Consider the following 20052-nt stretch of genomic DNA (forward strand, 5'->3'; position numbering starts at 1 on the left):
CCCCCCCAGTCTCTCTCCCCTTACACCTCCACCCCCCCGCAAGTCTCTCTCTCCCCCACACCCCCCCCCAGTCTCTCTCCCCTTACACCTCCACCCCTCTCTCCCCCCACCACCCCCCCCCCCCCAAGTCTCTCTCTCCGCCCCCTCCCCCCCCCGTCTCCCGCCCCCCCCCAAGTCTCTCTCTCCGCCCCCTCCCCCCCCCCCCGTCTTCCGCCCCCCCCACCAAGTCTCTCTCTCTCCCCCACGTCTCTCTCTCCCCCCACACCACCCTCCCCCCGTCACCCCCCCAGTCTCTCTCCCCTTACACTCCACCCCCCCGCAAGTCTCTCTCTCCCCCCCCCCCACCACCACCCCCCCAAGTCTCTCTCTCCACCCCCCCCCCCCAAGTCTCTCTCCCCTTACACCCCACCCCTCCCCCAAGTCTCTCTCTCCCCCCACACCCCCCCCCAAGTCTCTCTCTCCCCACACCCCCCCCCCAAGTCTCTCTCTCCCCACCCCCCCCCCCCCAAGTCTCTCTCTCCCCACCCCCCCCCCCAAGTCTCTCTCTCCGCCCCCTCTCCCCCCCCCCCCCCCCCCCAAGTCTCTCTCTCCGCCCCCTCTCCCCCCCCCTCCGTCTCCCGCCCCCCCCACCAAGTCTCTCTCTCCCCACGTCTCTCTTTCCCCCCACACCACCACCCCCCCGTCTCCCTCTCCCCCACACCCCCCCCAGTCTCTCTCCCCTTACACCTCCACCCCCCCGCAAGTCTCTCTCTCCCCCACACCCCCCCCAGTCTCTCTCCCCTTACACCTCCACCCCTCTCCCCCCACCACCCCCCCCCCCAAGTCTCTCTCTTCCCCCCCCCCCCCCCCAAGTCTCTCTCCCCTTACAACCCACCCCTCCCCCAAGTCTCTCTCTCCCCCCACACCCCCCTCCCCCAAGTCTCTCTCTCCCCACACCCCCCCCCCAAGTCTCTCCCCACACCCCCCCAAGTCTCTCTCTCCCCACCCCAACCCCCCTCCTCCCACACCCTCTCTTTCCACCCCAAGTCTCTCTCTCCACCCCCCCCATGTCTCTCTCCCCCCACACCCCCCCCAAAGTCTCTCTCTCCCCCCACACCCCCCCCAAAGTCTCTCTCTCCCCCCACACCCCCCCAAAAGTCTCTCTCTCCCCCCACACTCCCCCCCAAAGACTCTCTCTCCCCCCACACGCCCCCCCCAGTCTCTCTCTATCCCCATACCCCCCCCCCCCAAATCTCTCTCTCTCTTCCCCCCCACACCCACCCCAACCCTTAATCTTTCTCTACACACACGCACACACACCCACACCGCTGTGCTGAATGAGGCAGCTCCCGGATTAGGCCGGGTGTTGTGGCCGCTCGGAGCCGAGCCGGCCCTTTGTGTGAATGATCCGCGGGTTCAGTCATTTCCCTCCCCCAAGTCTTTACCTTCGTGAGGCGCGGCGGAGCCGAGACTCCCTGATCCGCCGATCGATCCTTTTTCTCCGGCTCCAGCCCAAACTTTGGGGCCGCACAGTGCGTCACCGCGTAACACACGCACATTACGTCAGACCGTAACACAATCTGAACACGGTCTGGAGTTTAGAGTATTTGTGTCTCAGGGTGTGTGTGCGCACAGGGTCCAAGCCTCAAGGTGTATGTGTGCACAGGGTCCCAACCTCAGGGTGTATGTGTGTGCACAGGGTCCCAGCTTTAGTGTGTGTGTGTGCAGGGTCCCAGCCTCAGGGTATGTGTGCACACAGGGTCCCAGCCTCAGGGTATGTGTGCACACAGGGTCCCAGCTTTAGTGTGTGTGTGTGCAGGGTCCCAGCCTCAGGGTATGTGTGCACACAGGGTCCCAGCCTCAGGGTATGTGTGCACAGGGTCCCAGCCTCAGGGTATGTGTGCACAGGGTCCCAGCCTCAGGGTATGTGTGCACACAGGGTCCCAGCCTCAGGGTATGTGTGCACAGGGTCCCAGCCTCAGGCTGGGGTGTGCACAGGATCTCAGCCTCAGGGTTTGTGTGTGCGCAGAGGGTCCCAGCTTTAGTGTGTGTGTGTGTGCAAGGTCCCAGACTCAGGGTCTGTGTGCACAGGGTCCCAGCCTCAGGGTGTTTGTGTGCACCGAGTCCGTCCGAGGCTCCAATGCCATGTGCACAGGGTCATAACAACATAAGAAATAGGATCAGGAGTAGGCAGTTAAGTGTGTATAACTGTCTATAGTCTATATCTGATACATTTTCTCAGAGTGCATATTATTTGCCCTTTTTTCAGTGGTTGGTTCGTTTTCCTACAAGATCTGATTAACATAACACAATCTTAAAGTGAAAGTGTGCGTAACTTTTAAGCTTAACAAAAATGTGTGTATCAAATAAATAGTGCCTGCATTACTGATAATTAAAATCTATACAGGTTTTTAAATCATTTTGACTGCCTCTGATTTGAACTGCAAAATTGCAGAAGAGCTTTAGTGCTGAGCAAGAATATAAGAATTTTATTGTACATTCTTTGTGATTAATTCAGTCTCCACATGGAGATTATTAGACATAATTTAAATGTCAGAAAACTCACAACTGCTACAGTGATATATTACTGGGAGGGCCTGCGTACTTCATAGAAATTTATGGCACGGAAAGAGGCCATTCAGCCCATTGTGTCTGTACCAGCCGAAAAAGAGCTATCCAGCCTAATCCCACTTTCCAGCTTTTGGTCCGTACCCCTGTAGGTTATGGCACTTGAAGTGTCGAAGTACTTTTTAAACGTAATGAGTGTTTCTGCCTCTACCACCCTTTTAGGTAGTGAGTTCCAGACCCCCACCACCGTCTGGGTGAAAAAAGTTCTCCTCAAATCCCCTCTAATCCTTCTACCAATTACTTTAAATCTAGGCCTTTGGTTATTGACCTCTCTGCTAAGGGAAATTGACGCTTCCTATCCACTCTATCTAGGCCCCTCATAATTTTATACATCTCAATTACGTCTCCCCTCAGCCTCCCCTGTTCCAAAGAAAACAACCATATCCTATCCAATCTTTACTCATAATAAAAATTCACCGGTCTTGGCAACGTGCTCGTAAATCTCCTCTGTATCCTGTATTCTTAGAAACATAGAACATAGAAATTTACAGCGCAGAAGGAGGCCATTCCGGCCCATCGTGTTCCCGCCAGCCAACAAAGAGCCACACGGCCCTTCGTCAGCAGCCCTAAAGGCTACATATAAACCTATGACAATGACAGAAAGGCAAAGAGCACCCAGCGCAACCAATCCACCTCACCACAACTGCGACATTATACTAAAACATTCTACACTCCAACTCAACCGGAGCCATGTGATCTCCTGGGAGAGGCAAAAACCAGATAAAAACCCAGGCCAACTTAGGGAGAAAAAAATCTGGGAAAATTCCTCTCCGACCCATCCAGGCGATCGAAATTAGTCCAGGAGATCACCCTGGTGTATTCTATTCCCTGCAGTACTTACCATTATATCTGCTCCGTCCAACAAAAGGTCATTGAGTCTAATCCCAATTACCAGCTCTAGGTCCATAACGCTGCAGGTTGCGCCACTTTAGGTACCCATCCAACCATCTCTTAAAAGTGGTGATGGTTCTGCATCTACCACTCTTCCAAGCAGCGAGTTCCAGATCCCCATAACACTCTGCATAAAGAAGCCCCCCCTCAAATCCCCTCTAAACCTTCCACCAACCATCTTAAAACTATGCCCCCTCGTAATAGACCCCTCCACCAATGGAAATAGAAACATAGAAAATAGGTGCAGCAGTAGGCCATTCGGCCCTTCGATCCTGCACCACCAATCAATAAGATCACAGCTGATCATTCACCTCAATACCTCTTTCCTGCTTTCTCTCCATACCCCTTGATCCCTTTAGTTGTAAGGGCCATATCTAACTCCATCTTGAATATATCCAATGAACTGGCATCAACAACTCTCTGCGGTAGGGAATTCCACAGGTTAACAACTCTCTGAGTGAAGAAGTTTCTCCTTATCTCAGTCCTGAATGGCCTACCCCTTATCCTTAGACTGTGACCTCTGGTTCTGGACTTCCCCAACATCGGGAACATTTTTCCTGCATCTAACCTGTCCAATCCCGTCAGAATTGTATATGTTTCTATGAGATCCCCTCTCATCCTTCTAAACTCCAGTGAATACAGGCCCAGTCTCTCCTCAAATGTCAGTCCTGCCATCCCGGGAATCAGTCCAGTGAACCTTCGCTGCACTCCCTCAATAGCAAGAACGTCCTTCCTCAAATTAGGAGACCAAAACTCGAAACAATATTCCAGGTGAGGCCTCACTAAGGCCCTGTACAACTGCAGTAAGACCTCCCTGCTCCCATACTCAAATCCCCTAGCTATGAAGGCCAACATACCATTTGCCTTCTTCACCGCCTGCTGTACCTGCATGCCAACTTTCAATGACTTATCTACCATGACACCCAGGTTTCGTTGCATCTCCCCTTTTCCTAATCTGCCGCCATTAAGATAATATTCTGCCTTTGTGTTTTTGCCACCAAAGTGGATAACCTCACATTTATCCACATTATACTGCATCTGCCATGCGTTTGCCCACTCACCTAACCTGTCCAAGTCACCCTGCAGCCTTTTAGCGTCCTCCTCACAGCTCACACCACCACCCAGCTTAGTGTCATCTGCAAACTTGGAGATATTACACTCAATTCCCTCATCCAAATTCTTAATGTACATTGTAAATAACTTGGGTCCCAGCATTGATCCCTGCGGCACCTCACTAATCACTGCCTGCCATTCTGAAAAGGACCCGTTTATCCCGACTCTCTGCTTCCTGTCTGACAACCAGTTCTCTATCCACATCAGTACATTACCATGTGCTTTAATTTTGCACACCAATCTCTTGTGTGGGACATTGTCAAAAGCCTTTTGAAAGTCCAAATACACTACATCCACTGTTTCTCCCTTGTCCACTCTGCCAGTTACATCCTCAAAAAATTCTAGAAGATTTGTCAAGCAGGATTTCCCTTTCATAAATCCATGCTGACTTGGACCGATCCTGTCACTGCTTTCCAAATGTGCTGCTATTTCATCTTTAATAATTGATTCCAACATCTTCCCTACTATTGATGTCAGACTAACCGGTTTATAATTACCCATTTTCTCTCTCCCTCCTTTCTTAAAAAGTACTGTTACATTAGCTACCCTCCAGTCCATAGGAACCGATCCAGAGTCGATAAGACTGTTGGAAAATGATCACCAATGCATCCACTATTTCTAGGGCTACTTCCTTAAGTACTCTGGGATGCAGACTATCAGGCCCCGGGGATTTATCGGCCTTCAATCCCATCAATTTCACTAACACAATTTCCCGCCTAATAAGGATTTCCTTCAGTTCCTCCTTCTCACTCGACCCTCGGTCCCCTAGTATTTCAGGAAGGTTATTTGTGTCTTCCTTTGTGAAGACAGAACCAAAGTATTTGTTCAATTGGTCTGCCATTTCTTTGTTCCCCATTATAAATTCACTAATCTTTTTCTCTTCACATATCTATAGAAGCTTTTGCAGTCAGTTTTTATGTTCCCTTTAATAGACCCTTACTATCCACTATGTCCAGGCCCCTCAAATATTTTGTACACCTCAATGAGGTCTCCTCTCAACCTCCTCTGTTCCAATGAGAACAAACCCAGCCTATCAATCTGTCCTCATAACTAAGATTCTCTATTCCAGGCAGCATCCTAGTAAATCTCCTCTGCACCCTCTCTAGTGTAGTCATGTCCTTCCTATAATACAGCGACCAGAACTGCATGCAATACTCCAACTGTGGCTTAACCAAAGTATTCTATAATTTAAGCATAACCTCCCTGTCATGTATGTAACCAGCATACAACTGTAACCTTCATGTAACCACTGCACACTGCACATATATCCTAGAAATGCACACCTTGACCACAGGGGGTGAATTTGTGGGAGACACTCCTCACCTGGGCATTCAGGTATTTAAAGGGAGGTCCCACGCAGGGTCTTCACTTATTGGTCCTGGGAATAAAGGTTAAGGTCACTGCGTGACTGTGTCTGCAGTACATGCCTCGTGTGATTTTGAAGTAAGGAGTAAGGACACTACATTTGGCGACGAGAAACGGGAATCACCGAACCACGAGGATGGCTACTGGTAGCACAGAGGAACGTTACTGTGTGGGTGAGGACTGGGACAATTTCGTGGAGAGACTCCAGCAGAGCTTTGTCATGAAGGATTGCCTGGGAGCGGCAGCAGCTGACAAGCGGAGGGCGCAGCTACTGACCAGCTGCGGACCACAGACGTATGCATTGATGAAAGACCTGCTCACACCCCAAAAGCCGGCCAACAAGTCCTTCGAAGAGCTCAGCCAGCTGATCAGTGAGCATCTCAAACTGGCGAGCAGCGTACACATGGCCCGGCACCAGTTCTACACACACCGGCGTCGGGAAGGGCAAAACATCTCGGACTTCGTTGCGGACCTACGGCGCTTGGCCAGCCTCTGTAAGTTCACAGACGCCTGCAGCGGGGAGATGTTAAGGGATTGAGGGCATGAGTTATGCCGGAATTTTCAGGAAGCTCATAGAGACCAAGGACTTGACTTTAGAAAGGGCGGCGTTGATAGCTCAAACCTTCATAGCAGGGGAAGAGGAGACCAAGCTAATTTACGCGCGCAGCCCTGGGTCCAACGTGGCGATGGACCAGGGAGTTAACATGGTGAACGCGGCTCAGGACCCCGCAGGCAGGCAAGGGCATTTCAAAACCGCCCAGGCAGCAACAGACTCTAGGGTGGGTCCGCAACAGGGACAATGGGAAGGGGAACGGCAATTCACGCCATCAAGAGGAACAATGCGTCCCGTGATGGGACCACTAACACCCACCATCAGAGTGCTTAGAAACAACCAAAGGGACAATCAGAGAGGAATGCCTGGTAACAGTCCTTTTGTTAACAACAATCTCAGCTCATGCTGGAGGTGCAGTGGTAGACATACTGCAAAAAGCTGCAGGTTTCAGCAATATACCTGTAGGAATTGTAACGTCAGAGTACATTTGGCCAGAATGTGCAGAAAGGCTGTAGCGAGGCAATCTGCGAGACAGAGGAACCAGACGAGGGGTCTGCAATGCAGGACGATGCTTGGGGCAAAGCCATGGATGCTGAGGTTCAGCAGGTTCATGTGGCTGACGTCCACAGCTCATACACCAAAACGCCACCCATGATAATGAAAGTTTTATTAAATGGCATCCCCGTGCGCATGGAGCTGGATACTGGATCCAGCCAGTCCCTTATGAGCGCCCAACAATTTGAGAGACTATGGCCACACAGAGCTAGCAGGCCCAAACTGAAACACATTGACACGCAGCTATGGATGTACACCAAAGAGATCATCCCAGTGCTAGGCAGTGCAAACTTGGTGGTAACACATAATGGATCACAGAACCGGCTGCCACTCTGGATTGTTCTGGGAAATGGCCCCGCTCTTTTGGGGAGGAGCTGGCTAGCCGAGCTGAACTGGAAATGGGGGGATGTACACGCCATTTCATCTGTGGAGCGAAGTTCGTGCTCACAGGTCCTACAAAAATTCAGGTCACTGTTTCAACCCGGTGTCGGAATGTTCAAGGGCACCAAAGTAGTGATACGCATCACTCCGGACGCCAGACCAGTGCACCACAAAGCCAGAGCGGTGCCGTATGTGATGCGGGAGAAAATTGAGTGAATTGGACAGGCTGCTCAGAGAGGGCATAATTTCGCCCGTTGAATTCAGTGACTGGGCAAGTCCCATCATTCCTGTCCTTAAAGCGGATGGCTCGGTCAGGATTTGTGGCGACTACAAAGCCACCATCAACCGATTGTCGCTGCAGGACCAATACCCGCTCCCAAGAGCGAAGGACCTTTTTGCCACGCTGGCAGGTGGCAAGCTGTTCACTAAGTTGGACCTCACATCGGCCTACTTGACTCAGGAATTGGCTGAAGAATCCAAGCTTCTGACCACCATCACAATGCACAAGGGATTATTTATCTACAACAGGTGTCCGTTTGGCATTCGTTCGGCGGCTGCCATCTTTCAGAGAAACATGGAAAGCTTGCTTAAATCTATCCCCGGCACAATCGTATTCCAAGACGACATCCTAATAATGGATTGAGACACCGAGGAACACCTCCACAACCGACTGGACTGGGTAGGCTTGCGGCTGAAAAAGGCCAAGTGTGTGTTTTTGGCCCCAGAGGTCGAGTTTTTGGGCAGGAGGGTTGCCGCAGACGGGATCTGGCCCACCGAATCCAAAACGGAGGCGATCCGCCGGGCGCCGAGGCCTGGCAACACATCGGAGTTGCGATCATTCCTGGGACTTTTGAACTATTTTGGGAACTTTCTGCCGAACTTAAGCAGTGTTGGAGCCGATCCACGTGCTCCTGTGTAAGGGTTGTGAATGGTTTTGGGAGGACTGTCAAGAACGGGCTTTCAATAGGGCGCAGAACCTGCTTTGTTCTAACAAACTGTTGACTTTGTACGACCCCTGTAAAAAACTGGTTTTAACGTGTGATGCATCATCCTACGGGGTTGGGTGTGTGTTGCAGCAGGGTAATGATGACAGTCGACTCCAACCGGTGGCTTATGCCTCCAGGTTGCTCTCCCAGGCCGATCGTGGATACGGCATGGTCGAAAAGGAAGTACTCACTTGTGTTTACAGGGTGACAAAGATGCACCAGTACCTTTTCGGTAGACGTTCGAGTTAGAAATGGACCACAAGCCGTTAACATCCCTGTTGTCCGACAGCAAGGCTGTCAATGCCAATGCGTCAGCTCGCATACAGCGATGGGCTCTCACGCTGGCTGCATATGACTACACCATACGGCACCGGCCAGGCACCAAAAATTGCGTTGACGCGCTCAGCAGGCTCCCACTGGCCACCACGGAAAGGGCATCGGAGCAAAGCGCTGAAATGGTCATGGCCGTTGAGGCTTTTGACACCGCAGGCTCCCCTATCACAGCCTGCCAGATCAAACTCTGGACCAACAGGGACCCCATCCTATCCTTAATAAAGAAATATGTTCTGACTAGGGATTGGGCACCCGCACACGGGGCGTGCCCCAAGGAGGTCAGTCCGTTTCAGAGACGGATGGATGAGCTGTCCATCCAAGCTGACTGCCTGCTATGGGGCAGCCGGATAGTCATGCCCCGGAAAGGAAGGGAAGCATTCATCGGGGAACTCCACAGCGAGCACACTGGCATTGTGCTAATGAAGGCCATTGCCCGGTCACATGTCTGGTGGCCGGGGATTGACTCAGACTTGGAACACTGGGTTCGCAGGTGCACGACGTGTGCCCAGCTGGGCAATGCCCCCAGGGAGGCTCCGCTCAGCCCCTGGCCCTGGCCCACTAGGCCATGGTCACGCATTCACGTGGACTATGCGGGCCCGTTCATGGGAAAAATGTTCCTGATTGTTGTCGATGCGTACTCGAAATGGATCGAGTGCATCATATTAAACTTGTGCACGACATCCATCACCGTGGAGAGTTTGCGCACGGTTTTCGCGACCCACGGCTTGCCGGACATTCTGGTCAGCGACAATGGCCTGTGCTTCAGCAGCCATGAATTCCAGGAGTTTATGTTGGGTAATGGTATCAAACACGTCATGACGGCGCCGTTCAAGCCGGCTTCCAATGGCCAGGCGGAACCTTTGGTCCAAGTCATAAAACAGGGCATGCTCCGTATCCAAGGACCCTCCCTTCAGTACCGCCTATCGCGCCTCTTGCTGGCCTATAGGTCCCGCCCGCACTCGCTGACGGAAGTCCCGCCAGCGGAACTACTCATGAAACACACGCTTAAAATGCGGCTGTCCCTCATTCACCCAGCTCTGGCAGACATTGTTGAGGGCAAGCGCGAGTCGCAAACTGAGTGTCATGATCGAAACTCAAGGGGGAGGTGTATAGAAATGGATGACCCGGTATTTGTTCTTAACCATGCTTTGGGACCCAAGTGGCTTGAGGGCACCGTAATTGGCAAAGAGGGGAATAGGGTCATAGTGGTCAGACTAAACAACGGGCAGATATGCTGCAAACATTTGGACCAAGTAAAAAAAAGGTTCAGCATAGACACTGAGGAACCTGAGGAAGAGCATGAGATGTCACCCACACCACTGCCAGTGGATGAGCAACAAGGACATTCACCAACATGCACAGTCCCTGAGGCCAGCCCGGACAGTCCAGAATCACCCCAGGTGACAGAGACGCATGCCAAGGCTCAGCCACCAGAGCCCCAACTGCGGCGCTCCACGAGAGAGCATCGACCATCTGAAAGACTTGACCTTTGACACAAAAAGACGTGAGGGAGGAGGTGATGTCATGTATGTAACCAGCATACAACTGTAACCTTCATGTAACTGTAACCTTCATGTAACCACTGCACACTGTACATATATCCTAGAAATGCACACCTTGACCACAGGGGGTGAACATGTGGGAGACACTCCTCACCTGGGCATTCAGGTATTTAAAGGGAGGTCTCACGCAGGGTCATCACTTCTTGGTCCTGGGAATAAAGGTTAAGGTCACTGAGTGACTGTATCTGAAGTACATGGCTCGTGTGATTTTGTAGTAAGATGTAAGGACACTACACTCCCTGCTCTTATATGCTATGCCTCGGCCAATAAAGGCAAGCATTCCGTATGCCTTTTTAACCACCTTATCCACCTGGCCTGCTACTTTCAGAGATCTGTGGACAAGCACTCCAAGGTCCCTTTGTTCATCTACACTATTAAGTGGCCTACTGCTTAATGTGTATAACCTTTCCTTATTAGCCCTCCCTAAACTAAATTCCATTTGCCACTGCTCTGCCCACCTGACCAGTAGATTGATATCCTCCTGCAGCCCATGACTTTCCTCTTCATTATCAACCACACAGCTAATTTTAGTGTCGTCTGCAAACTTCTTAATCATACTCCCTATATTCAAATCTAAATAAGAACATAAGCAATTAAACAGGAGTAGCCATGCGGCCCCTCGAGCCTGCTCCGCAATTCAATAAGATCATGGCTGATCTGATCATGGACTCAGCTCCACTTCCCCGCCCACTCACCATAACCCCTTATCGTTTAAGAAACTGTCTATTTCTGCCTTAAATTTATTCAATGTCCCAACATCCACAGCTCTCTGAGGCAGCGAATTCCACAGATTTACAACCCTCTGAGAGAAGAAATTTCTCTTCCTCTCTGTTTTAAATGGGCGCCCCCTTATTCTAAGATCGTGCCCTCTAGTTCTAGTCTCCCCCATCAGTGGAAACATCCTCTCTGCATCCACCTTGTCAAGTCCCCTCATAATCTTATACATTTCGATAAGATCACCTCTCATTTTTCTGAATTCCAATGAGTAGAGGCCCAACCGACTCAACCTTTCCTCATAAGTCAGCCCCCTCATCCCCGGAATCAACCTAATAAACCTTCTCTAAACTGCCTCCAAAGCAAATATATCCTTTCGTAAATATGGAAACCAAAACTGCACGCAATATTCCAGTTGTGGCCTCACCAATACCTTATATAGCTGTAGCAAGACTTCCCTGCTTTTATACTGCATCTCCTTTGCAATAAAGGCCAAGATACCATTGGCCTTCCTGATCACTTGCTGTACCTGCATACTATCCTTTTGTGTTTCATGCATAAGTACCCCCAGGTCTCGTTGTACTGCGGCACTTTGCAATCTTTCTCCATTTAAATAATAACTTGCTCTTTGATTTTATTTCTGCCAAAGTGCATGATCTCACACTTTCCAACATTATACTCCATCTGCCAAATTTTTGCCCATTCACTTAGCCTGTCTAGGTCCTTTTGCAGATTTTTTTGTGTCCTCCCCACACATTGCTTTTCCTCCTATCTTTGTATCGTCAGCAAACTTGGCTATGTTACACTCAGTCCCTTCTTCCAAGTCGTTAATATAGATTGTAAATAGTTGGGGTCCCAGCACTGATCCCTGCGGCACCCCACTAGTTACTGGTTGCCAACCAGAGAACGAACCATTTATCCTGACTCTCTGTTCTGTTAGTTAGCCAATCCTCTATCCATGCTAATATATTACCCCCAACCCCATGAACTTTTATCTTGTGCAGTAACCTTTTAAGTGGCACCTTGTCAAATGCCTTTTGGAAGTCCAAATACACCACATCCACTGGTTCCCCTTTATCCACCCTGTTCGTTACATCCTCAAAGAATTCCAGCAAATTTGTCAAACATACTCACCTTCATAAACCCATGCTGACTCCGCCTGACCGAATTTTGCTTTTCCAAATGTCCTGCTACTGCTTCTTTAATAATGGACTTTAACATTTTCCCAACCACAGATGTTAGGCTAACTGGTCTATAGTTTCCTGCTTTTGTTGATATATACCACAAAAAGCAAGGGTCCCAGTACTAGAAACATCCTTCCAGTCACAAAAACATCTATCAATCATTACCCTTTGCTTCCTACCTCCAAGTCAATTTTGGATCCAACTTGACACTTTGCCCTATATCCCATGGGCTTTAACCTTGGTGTGGTCTAACTAGTGTTTTATACAATTCAAGCATAATCTTTCTACTCTTATATTCTATGCCCTGGCTAATAAAGGGAAGTATTATCTAGGTCTTCTTAAGCACCTTATCTATCTGCCCTGCTACCTTCAGTGATAAGAACATAAGAACATAAGAATTAGGAGCAGGAGTAGGCCATTCGGCCCCTTGAGCTTGCTCTGCCATTCAATAAGATCATGGCTGATCTTCTACCTCAACCCAACTTTCCTGCACTATACCCATATCCCTCGATTCCCTTAATATCCAAAAATCTGTCGATCTCTGTCTTGAATATACTCAACAACTGAGCCTCCACAGCCCCAGTCAGGGGGAACATCCTTCTTGCATCTACCCTGTGAAGCCCAGTAAGAATTTTGTATGTTTCATTGAGATCACCTCTCATTCTTCTCAACTCGAGAGAATAATGGCCAAATCTACTCAATCTCTTCTCATAAGACAATCTCCGCAACCCCCATCCCAGGAATCAGTCTGGTGAACCTTCGTCGCACTCCCTCTATGGCAAGTATATCTTTCCTTAGGTAAGGAGTCCAAAACTGTACACAATACTCCACGTGTGGTCTCACCAGGGCCCGATATAATTGCAGTAAGACATCCTGGGGCCAAAATTCAGCTGAAAACCTGGCACACCTACAGTTTTCAAAGAGTTTTTACCAGCATTTCGGATGAGGTCGCCTCTTTCGTGAAATTCAGCTGTCATTTTTTTAAAAATCAGCCAGGAAGTCGGTCATAATGGGGGCGGAAGTGCGGCAATAAGTACTGGTGAGGGGCAGAAGTGGAGGCGGGACAGATTCTTCGCCACTGTCATTCAGGGAGGGTTTTGGCTGGGCCAGCAGCTGCCACCCAAACTGGCACAATAGTCTGGCGACATGGAAGTCGACCGGCAAAAAAACCAAAATGGTGGCCACGGCATTGGGCCCCTTGCCTTTAATAGCCGCTGAACCGCCAGGGCTCGTAGAGGGAATGAAAGGTGCACCGACAGAAAAAAAGCTATCGGGGGCACCACTCGGCAGGTATAAGATTTTTTGGGCTGAATTTTGAGGGAGGTGGGGGGGTGGAGTTTCCCGGCAGTGCATGCATTGATGATGCACTCATGGCTGCTCGGCATCGGCGGGGTGGAAGTGGGGACTGCCAGGAAAACTTCCCTGATGAAATTTGCTTGCGGCAGCCATTTGACCAGAAATCGACAGTCATGGCACCTGGCCGTCGCATTGTGGCGGTAACAGGCCTTATTGGAGAGCTGAATTTCGACCCCCCTTACTCTTATACTTAAGTCCTCTTGTAATAAAAGCCAACATACCATTTGCTTTCTTAATTGCTTTCTGTACTTGCATGTTAAATTTCAGTGATTCGTGTACAAGGATACCCAGGTCCCTCTGAACACCAACATTTCCCAATCTCTCACCACTCAACTATATGTTGCTTTTCTGTTTTTCCTACCAAAGTGGATAACTTCGCTCAGAGGGCCAGAATGCGGTGGAATTCGGTGCCGACCAGAGACATCTAGCGGGACCGTGTAAGTTCGGGGCTGTGTTGGCAGACATGCTGCGGGATTTCTTTGTAATCAGCATCAACCACAAGGTGATCCTGCGTAAACTACTGGCGGTGGAGACGTTGGACTTGAACAGGGCCATCACGATCGCTCAGTCATGCATGATGACGGATAGAAGTCTAAAGCAGTCTAAAAATCGAAACTCGGCAAGTACTGAAAATATGATTGATTCAGCGTTTGGCAGAGCGGCACATGGCAGGGCCTACCCGACTGCGTAAGCGAAACCTATGGCTGGCCAAAGTCTGCCAGCGGGAATGCATCCGATTTCTCCGTGTTGGCGTTGTGGGGGAAATCACCAGCACCAGCAGTGCCGATTTAAGCAATATAGTTACAAGGGGTGTCTGAGAGTGGGGCATCTCCAGCGCAAGTGTCTGCAGATGAGCAAGCGTGCTGTGACACACCATGTGGAGGATGATAGCGAGGATCTGGATACGCAATCCGAGATACCAGAGGAGAAAGTGTATGGACTGTACTCATTCCTAACTAAGAGCAAACCGATAATGATCAACGTGAAATTTAATGGGGTGCCGGTATCGATGGAACGAGACATGGGGTGAGTCAATCGATAATGAGCCAGAGGGCATTCGACAAGCTGTGGGATACTAAGGCTGTGAGGCCCAGGCTGAGTCCAGTCAATGCCAAGTCGTGCATGTACACCAAAGAACTCATAACGGTGATTGGCAGTGCCACAATTAAAGTGTCATATGACAGTGCGGTTCACGAGCCACCGCTATGGATTGTCCCAAGCAATGGCCCAACGCTGTTCGATAGGAACTGGCTTGAAAAAAATCAGATGCGATTGGAACGACATCAAGGCGTTGTCGTCGGAGAAAGATACATGTGCCCAAGTACTGAGCAAGTTCCCTTCGCTGTTCGAACCAGGCTTCGGCAACTTCATGGGAGCGAAGGTGCAGATCCACCTGGACTCGGGTGCAAGACCTATCCATCATAAAGCTCGGCAGTTCCGTTTTTGATGAGGGAGAAGGTCAAAATCGAACTGGACAGACTCCAACGTGAAGGAATCATATTACTGGTTGAATTTAATGAATGCGCCAGCCCCATTGTTCCTGTGCTGAAAACTGATGGCACAGTCAGAATCTGTGGAGACTACAAGGCTACGATCAACAGGGTTTCGAAACAGGATCAGTACCAGTTACCGAAGGCTGATGATTTGTTTGCAATGCTAGCTGGGGGGAAGTCGTTCACCAAACTGGACTTGACATCGGCCTACATGACACAGGAGCTGGTCGAGACGTCGAAGAGACTCACATGCATTAACACGCATAAAGGACTGTTTATTTATCACAGGTGCCCTTTTGGAATTCGCTCAGCTGCAGCAATATTTCAGAGGAACATGGAGAGTCTACTGAAATCCGTTCCCAGAACTGTCGTGTTCCACGATGGCATCCTGATCACTGGGCGTGACTCCGAGGAACATCTGAACAACCTGGAAGAGATCGTCTGGACAAAGTGGGACTCAGACTGAAACGCTCGAAGTGCATCTTCATGGCACCAGAGGTCGAATTCCTGGGGAGGAAAGTTGCTGCTGACGGCATCAGGTCCATGGACACGACAACCAAGGCCATCAAGAATGCACCCAAGCCGCAGAATGTGATGGGGCTGCGTTCGTTCCTGGGTCTACTCAACTACTTCGGTAACTTCCTACCTAAATTGAGCACCTTATTAGAACCACTGCACATGCTGCTAAGAAAAGGCGACAACTGAGTGTGGGGTGCGTCTCAAGACAGAGCTTTTGAGAAAGCCACTAATCTGCTTTGCTCCAACAAGCTGCTGTACATTATGACCCATGTAAACATTTAGTATTGGCCTGTGATGCTTCGTCATATGGAATTGGTTGTGTACTCCAACAAGCTAATGAGTCAGGTAAACTTCAACCAGTCGTGTATGCTTCAGAAAGTTTGTCTAAAGCGGAAAGAGCCTACAGCATGGTAGAGAAAGAAGCACTAGCCTGTGTGTATGGGGTTAAAAAGATGCATCAGTACCTGTTTGGTCTTCAGTTTGAACTGGAGACAGATCACAAGCCGCTCATTTCACTGTTCTCTGAAAACAAAGGTATCAATATCAATGCTTCATCCCGCATCCAGAGGTGGGCGCTGACATTATCTGCTTATAATTATGTCATTCGCCATACATCTGGCATCGAGAATTGTGCCGATGCTTTGAGCCGTCTACCGTTGCCGACCCCGGAGGTGGAAATGCCACAACCGGCGAACCTATTGTTAGTTATGGATGCTTTTGAGAGTGAAGGAAACCCTGTCACGGCTCAACAAGTTAAGACCTGGACCAGCCAGGATCCGATTTTATCGGTGGTGAAGAGTTGCATCCTCAAAGGTGATTGGTCTGCCAGACCAACGCAAATGTGCGAGGAGACCAAACCTTACATTTGTCGCAAAGACGAACTGTCTATTCAGTCGGATTGTATACTGTGGGGCAATCGTGTTGTTATGCCCAAGAAAGGGAGAGAGAAATTTGTACGTGAGCTACATAGCACACATCCCAGCATTGTAATGATGAAAGCCATCGCCAGGTCTCATGTATGGTGGCCGGGAATTGACTCTGAGCTGGAATCATGTGTGCATCAGTGCAACACTTGCATGCAGCCCAGCAAAGCGGAATCACCACTGAGTCTGTGGTCATGGCCTTCCAAACCATGGTCCAGGATCCACATAGACTTTGCAGGTCCCTTCCTGGGGAAGATGTTTTTAGTTGTGGTGGATACATATTCGAAGTGGATAGAGTGTATAATCATGTCATCCAGCACATCCACAGCTACCATTGAGAATCTCAGTGTCATGTTTGCGACACATGGTCTGCCTGACATCGTTGCGAGTGACAATGGATCGTGCTTCACCAGTCAGGAGTTTCAAGAGTTCATGAAACTCAATGATATCAAACATGTAAGGTCAGCACCGTTCAAAGCTGCATTCAATGGGCAAGCAGAATGTGCTGTCCAAATCATAAAGCAGAGTATGAAACGAGTAACCCAAGGGTCACTGCAGACCCGCCTGTCATGCATACTGCTTAGTTACAGGACAAGACCAGACACACTTACCGGGGTCTCACCTGCTGAACTAATGCTGAAGAGAAGTCTTAAGACCAAGCTATCTCTTGTACACCCTGACTTGAATAATTATGTTGAATATAGAAGACAAAGTCAGCAAGGGTATCACAATTGCGCAGCTGTGTCACGTGATATTTCTGTAAATGATCCTGTATATGTTCTGAATTATGGTCAGGGTCCCAAGTGGATCGCTGGTATTGTCATGGCCAAGGAGGGCAACAGAGTATTTATTGTCAAGCTCAAAAATGGGCAAACATGCAGGAAACATATGGATCAGACAAAGCTGTGCCACACAGATGAACTGGAACAGTCGGAGGAAGAGACAATCGACGACCAACCAACCTACCCCAGTCATCAGGGGACTCAGTGGTCGTCAGTGAATCGGGACTTTCAATCACTGACATGTTCAATGAAAATGGACTTTCAATCCCTGACATGGCCATTGCCACTCCCACCAGGTCAGCCACCCAGCCACCAGTCACAACAGACTCTGAACACTCACCCAAGGCTGGAGTTGAACTGAGATGGTCAACAACGGACCATCTCAATTTGTAAAAGACTCTTAATATCTCAGAGGTGGGGTATTGTTATGTATGTACTTTTGGGAACACTAGCCACTAGATGGCGTCACTGTTGGAGGCCATTGGGCTGCACGCACGTGTGCAGCCCAAGTATAAAAGGCCAGCCATTTTGTATATTAGTCACTTCGGGCCTTAATAAAGCACAGCCCAGTCACACCTCTTGGAGTTAAACAGTACTCAATCTAACAGTTATTGCATACACAACAGTCTGAAAAAAATGGGAACAGTGGTTATGATATGAAATTGTTAAACTCAATGTTGAGTGCAGAAGGCTATAAAGTGCCTAATCGAAAGATGAGATGCTTTTCCTTGAGCTTATGTTGAGTTTCATTGGAACAGTGGTCTGAGTGAGAGTAGAATGGAGAATGAAGATGACAGGCGACCGATCACGCTTAGGGTCACGCTTGCGGACTGAATGGAGGTGTTCTGCAAAGCGGTCACCCAATCTGCGTTTGGTCTCCCCAATAAAGAGGAGACCGCATCGTGAGCAGCGAAAACAGTATACTAAATTGAAAGTACAAGGAAATGATTGGGGCAGATTTTGCGGAGGGTATGCTGGTGTAATGTGAGAGTATCGGTCATACCGCCTTTGAAATTCACCTTATGCGCGAAATCCCGATCTTGCGCTCTGTCAAGGTATGTCTTGACAAATGATCCACACTGACGGGGAAATATTCATTGCTGGTGCGGATTTGGGCTAGTTGCCCACCAATTACCTCCAAAATTGTAACGGTTCGCGAAAGCAGGCTCAGGATCCTGTTTCACTGTGAAAGGAACCCATTTGAGTGTGTCTGAAAGGATTGTTAATACATGTCTATATGTAAAATATGATCAATATGAACAAACCTAATGTCATGTATTCAACCAGCATTGTAACCCATGTATAATCTGACCTAAGTTGTACACTGTGAGAACAATGACCACTAGGTGGGAGACACTCCTAACCTGGGCCTTCAGGTACAAAAGGGGAAGCTCCACCCACCTTCATCACTTGAGTGCAATGAAATAAAGGACAGGTCACAGACTGACCTTCTCTCAAGCATGGGCCTCGTGTGCATTTATACTGTATAGTAAGGACGTATCAATGGCGACAAGAAACTGGGATTTAAACCACGCGAGCATGGCCACTAGCAGAACAGACGAGAGGTACTGTGTTAAGGAATGGTTGGGACAGAGATTCAACATTGTTAAAGCAGTTCTCCAGGCAGACAAGGGCAGTCGGGCATGCCCCAACATGTAGTCGAACCCAGAGGGGGAGTTCGACAGAGACAATGGCAAGCTGAATGGCGATTCACGCCATTGCAAGGGACAATGCGGCCAGTAATGGGGCCATCAACACCTGTTAATGGCGCACTCAAGGACAGGGGCAGTCAGGGACGATCGACTGGCAAGGGACCTTTTGTTTCAAACAGCAGCTCATGCTGGAGGCGTGGAGGCAGACACTCAGCCGGAGTTTGCAGAGGTGAGCAAAATACCTGCAGAAATTGCAGAAATGAACGCTGGGGGAAATCGCTGGAAGCTGAAGTTCAGCGAGTTCATGTGGAGCACGTATACAGTTCATACACCAGGACGCCACCGATAATGATAAAAGTGCTCCTCAATGGCATCCCAGTATCAACGGAGCTAGACCTGGGGGCCAGCCAGTCCCTGATGGGTATCAAACAGTTTGAAAAGTTGTGGGCGTCCAAGGCCAGGAGGCCAAAATTATCGTCGATTGACGCACAGCTACGGCCATACACAAAGCAGATCATTCCGGTGCTAGGCAGCGCCATGGTAGTCGTGATCCACAAAGATTCGGAGAACAGGTTGAACTCTGGATTGTCCCAGGGGACGGTCCCGCACTACTGGGGAGGAGTTGGCTTGCTGTCATGAACTGGAAATGGGGCGATGTCAATGCAATTTCCTCTGTGGAGCGAGTATCATGCTCACAGATCCTGGACAAATTTGATTCATTATTTCAACCCGGCATTGGCACTTTCATGGGGGCCAAGGTAGTGATTTACATAAACCTGGACTCCAGGCCAGTATACCATGAAGCCAGAGCGGTGCCGTACGTGATACGGGAAAAGATAGAAGGCGAATTGGACCGCCTGCTGAGGGAAGGCATCATCTCACCAGTCGAATTCAGTGACTGGGCGAGCCTGATTGTGCCGGTGCTCAAGGCGGATGGGTCAGTCAGGATATGTGGCGATTACAAGGCCACCATCAATCGGGTGTCACTCCAAGACCAGTACCCGCTACCGAGAGCGGAGGACCTCTTTGCGACGCTATCCGGTGGCAAACATTTTTAAAAATTGGACCTGACCTCAGCTTACA

The 20052-nt window shown here is 49.6% G+C and overlaps 1 protein-coding gene across 2 annotated transcripts in view; it reads right to left on the reverse strand.

Moving 5' to 3' along the window:
* The window catches only part of LOC139273536 (activin receptor type-1), a 98821-nt gene extending 97288 nt beyond the window's left edge, over positions 1 to 1533 (reverse strand). Inside the window, exon 1 of one of the 2 annotated variants that reach the window (XM_070890497.1) lies at positions 1425 to 1533. The gene's annotated coding sequence lies outside the window, so the exon portion shown is untranslated. The remainder of the gene's footprint in view (positions 1 to 1424) is intronic. The other variant, XM_070890489.1, reaches the window with a different exon arrangement.
* Between the last annotated feature and the right edge of the window lie 18519 nt (positions 1534 to 20052).

This window comes from Pristiophorus japonicus, chromosome 1 (genome assembly GCF_044704955.1).
Source record: "Pristiophorus japonicus isolate sPriJap1 chromosome 1, sPriJap1.hap1, whole genome shotgun sequence".
NCBI classification, from domain to species: domain Eukaryota; kingdom Metazoa; phylum Chordata; class Chondrichthyes; family Pristiophoridae; genus Pristiophorus; species Pristiophorus japonicus.